We start from the raw sequence: 4,363 nt of genomic DNA on the forward strand, positions 1-4,363 counted from the left end.
TTTTTTTTTTTTTTTTTTTTTTTTTTTTTTTTTGTACTAGGGATCAAACTGGAGACCTTAAAGGCAGCAGAACCACTGAGCTAAATTCTGGGCAGCTGCCATTGGCTCTTGATTCTCAATAGATCTGACTAAAAGCTGCCAACAGTACCCATGCCACCACCTGAACACTGAAATTTACTCCACCAGATTAATTAGTCTGCCACCCTTAATTGAGTCTCCTGAAAAGCCTCAAGACATGAACGAAATGCAGGCAAACTTTCTGTCAAAGCATAACACACGTGGTATATTTAGCCCACTTGCCAGTGGAGTCCTTATTCCCAGCTGAAACCTCCTGACCTGGCTTTCACTTTCTGCATTCTTGTCAGCATTCAGGTCTTCTGACCTCTGACCAGTTTTGCCCATTAAGCTTGGCATACAGCATCCTAGGGCTTCTCTAGCCAGCATCACCTATCCTTTCCAAACTCTTCCATGAACCACTTCTAAAGGCCTCTGAAACACATGGTCAGGCAGTCACAGCAATGACCCCTCTTGGTACCAAAATCCATTTTATTCATTTTCTCATTGCTAAGTTGCAATACCCAACACCTACAACCTAAATGCAGAGAGGTTTATTTGGACTCATGGCTTTTAGAGCTTTCAGTCCATAGTGGCTGGCTCCAAGAAGTGCCATGGGGAAGGGTCGAGGGGAAAGCTACTCACATCATGGTGGCCACATGGTGGAAGAGAAAAAAAGAGGGGCTCAGGGAGAGACCTCACTCTTTCAGGCCATGCCCCCAGTGGCTCTCCCCTTCCGATCAGGCCCCACCTCCCTGTAGCGAGTCAGTTATATTCCCCCACGACCCAATCGCCCCCTAATAACTAGGCCTATGAGTGCATGAGGCCTTTGGGAGCCATTCTCATCCAAAGCATAACAAATGAGGAAGCCGAGACTTAATAAAGGGTGAGGGACTTACAGAGGTAAGTGGTAGAAAGGCATATCTGACTACAGAGCCTCTCCTATGTCGCTCATTCAGCCTCTGTGCATTTGCCTCACTGAGCCTCCCTCCATCCTTTTGAAAATGTGAACTGATTGGTCACATGAAGCTTAGCTCTAGTGAGAGGAAGAGTTAATAAGGGAAGATTCTGGTCCACTGAAGTGTGAATGTCCTGGAACTTCCAGTTCTTCAGGCTGTACAACCCGTTAAAGATTGGCAAGGAGGCAAAGCTCTGCTCTGCTCTGGCAGGCTGAGGTGGCAGTGGTTGGCTCTCAGTGCCTCCGGCGGAAGTCTGTGAGATTTTACAAAGGAAGCAGCACAGCAACTTGGCTACCCAGGGTGGCAGGCATCCGACAGCATCCTCCGGGCCCCTGGTGAGTCAGGCTTTCATTTCTGAACTTCAGCTGCCAGCACCCATTCCTTTATGAAAGACTTCACAGGTCAGAAGGACTTGCTTTAAATTTTGTTAATCATTGTCAGATTGAGAAAAGCTTCCAGCAACTCCACACTGTGCTGTGAAAGACCAGATAGGTTACTTGAGGTCTCTGAGACCCAACTCTTCGCCTGTACAGGGGCTGCGATGTGGGCTGTCTAGCTCCCTGCAGGCTTAGCCTCATCTAATTTTATCTCATCTAGCTCCTGTATCATTGGATTTTCATGTTTACCCTGTTTCCATGGATACATGATGAGCTTCATTTAAAACTATGTCCTCTGTGGGATCGGGACTTTGTGTCATTGCTTTCTGTGGGAGCCCTTCTGCGAAGCAGAATGGTGAGCAAGAAAGTAAGGACTCCTGGGCCCATATTCCACTGGGGAAGATAGGAAACAAACAGAAGAATAAACAGTCCCCCAGAATGTGAGAAGTGCCACTAGCCTTTGGATGTGTCCCCTAAAGGGCATGTGTTAGAAACTTCATCCCTTCATCCCCTTTCAACAGTGCTGTGAGGTGGCCTGTTAAGAATGACCAGGTTCCAAGGACTCTTCACTCATGAACGAATCGATTTGTCCTTGAGAGAGTGGTATCCTGATAAAAGGAAGGTGTGCCGGTCAGCTTTCCAGTACTATGACAAATACTCGCCATCAGCTTATAAAGAAAAGGCTTATTTTGGCTCACAGTTTTGGAGGCTTTCATTCCATGGCTGATTGGCTCTGCTGCCCTGCACCTGAGGGGAGACAGCACATCATGACAGGGATGTGTGGTGTCAGGGGCAATAAGAAATGCCTAGCAGATTGTTTAGCACAGCTCTAGGTGTATCCATATGATTGACATACTGAAGAGAGAAGACTGACCTTGGGCTTCTAGTCTGGATGGATGAATAAAAACGGGAAGAAGGGGACAGTCTCTCACTTGTGCTTCTTCAGAGGAGCTGGGTCTTTGCCGGCATCTCTGGACGTCTGTCTTCAGGCTTTGGGTGCAGACCCACTGTTGGCTTCCAGATACGGACTCCCACAGGACTCTGCAGTGAGCTCTGGGCCTTGGACAGGAGTCTCACACGGATGGCTCTTTTGCATTCTTCCACACCTGACTCTGCAGGCCCTCCTATAAACTCAATCTGTTCTGCTTGTGAACCCTAACTAATACAAGAGAGCTTGGGGTGGGGCAAAGCTACTCACCTGTGGCCAGGGAGCAAAAGGAAAGAAACTGGGGTCCCATGATCCCCTGGCACCCTGTGAGCCAGAGACATCCTGGAGGCCCCATCCCCTCTGACAATACCAAGCTGGGACATGGGGGCGGGGAATTCTGGGTCCAAACTTAGCAGGAGCTCAGCATTCCTCTCTTGTGCACCTTGCATGTGCTCTTGGCCTCCCACCATCCACCACACACAGCATAAGCCATATCCAGCAAGGATGAGTTGCTGCTTAAAGGATGAGATGCGACTTCTTGGACTCGGTGTATGAGAACCGGGGCTGAGGGCGGCCCATAAAGAAGGGAGGAGCCCTTTACTCTCCATCTGCTCCTCCATCCATCTAGCATGTTCTAGCTGAGTGCTTACCCTGTGTGATACACATCCTTATCACAGAGATTTGCAGTGCTGAGACCCGAGTTTCTATTGCACTCACATTCCCGAAGTAACTCAGATTATCTCTCCCTCCATCAAAACCCTTCAGTGGCTCTGCTCTGGGATACAGGTGAAGCTCCGCCCTGGCCACATGCCCTGCCCGCTGTGGCACCGGCACCTCTGTGGCTATGCCTCAGTCCTCCTGTGCAGAGTGTGACTCCACCAGCCTGTTTCACTCATGCTGAGCTTGTCACGTGGCACGGCATTTGCAGGTGCTACTTCCTGTCCTGGAATTGTCCCAGCCCATTCTGTACCTGGCTGCTCTCCTCGTCCCGTCAGGTCTCTGCTTCAGTACGATTCCAGTGGGAGCCCACCTGCACGCAGGTCAGGCCAAGTGCCTGCGGTTGCCGTGCTCCTCGTCACAGAGCACAGTGCAGCATAGCACGTGGGTGATTATTCGCCTCCTTGAAAGCACACAAGAGCACTTTCACTCCGCTCCAACACCAGTACCTACAATGAATGGACAAGTGGTCTTCCGAACAGCTCACTTCAGTTATGCATTAATCTTAGCAGAGTGGACTAGGAGAAGGAGCAGGAGTTGCTTTACTTATTTTCAAAGAAGTACTACAGGTACAGAGAAGTAAAAAAAAAAATTGTACTGCTACTCAAGTCAAAAAGAAGCCAAAAAGTAAAAATGTCAAAAAAGTTAAAAAGGTTAGTTTGCTGTTTTTAACATCAATGTACAAGGGGAAAGGTTGATTTGGGGGTTAGCCCGTGATTGGTTCGCCCATTATTTGAGTGTTGGGGAGACAATACACCATGGTTAGGGAAATAAAAAGGAAGAGAAACGGGCCGGGGCCCCGCTGTCCCCTTTAAGGCCACAGTGACCTGAGACTGCACACTCGTCTCCACCTGTTAACGATATTTCACCAACAGCACCAAGTTGCAGATGAAGCCTTTCGTGCATGAACCTTGGGGGATTCGGACCTGAGCCACTGTGTGTCTTCTCAGTCTGACCTCAACTCCGCTGCAGAAGCTCACGTGGCCCACTCAACTCACACATAATTTAAACACACAAGTTAGTCAGTGGCTTCCCTTGCTGTGGTTTCAGTGCAGACATCCCCCAGGAGCCTCAGGTGCTCACAGGCAGGGCTTGTTGAAATGGCTGGATTATGGGGCTCACAGCTGACTTGCTGTTAGGAAGCCAGGCCTGGAAAGAAAGGTTTCTCTGTCCTGTGGTCTGGAAGGGCTCCTCCCCCTCCCCAGCTCCTCTCTTGACTCGCTGCTTCCTCTCCACCATGCTGTGAGCAGCTCCTCCACCAGGCCCCTCTGCCGTGCGGCCTTGCCTTTGACCAAGCAGACGAGGGATTGAAACGTGAGCCAAAATAA

This window comes from Fukomys damarensis, unplaced genomic scaffold (assembly GCF_012274545.1).
Source record: "Fukomys damarensis isolate Sample0158 unplaced genomic scaffold, DMR_v1.0_HiC HiC_scaffold_15, whole genome shotgun sequence".
Classification (NCBI taxonomy): domain Eukaryota; kingdom Metazoa; phylum Chordata; class Mammalia; order Rodentia; family Bathyergidae; genus Fukomys; species Fukomys damarensis.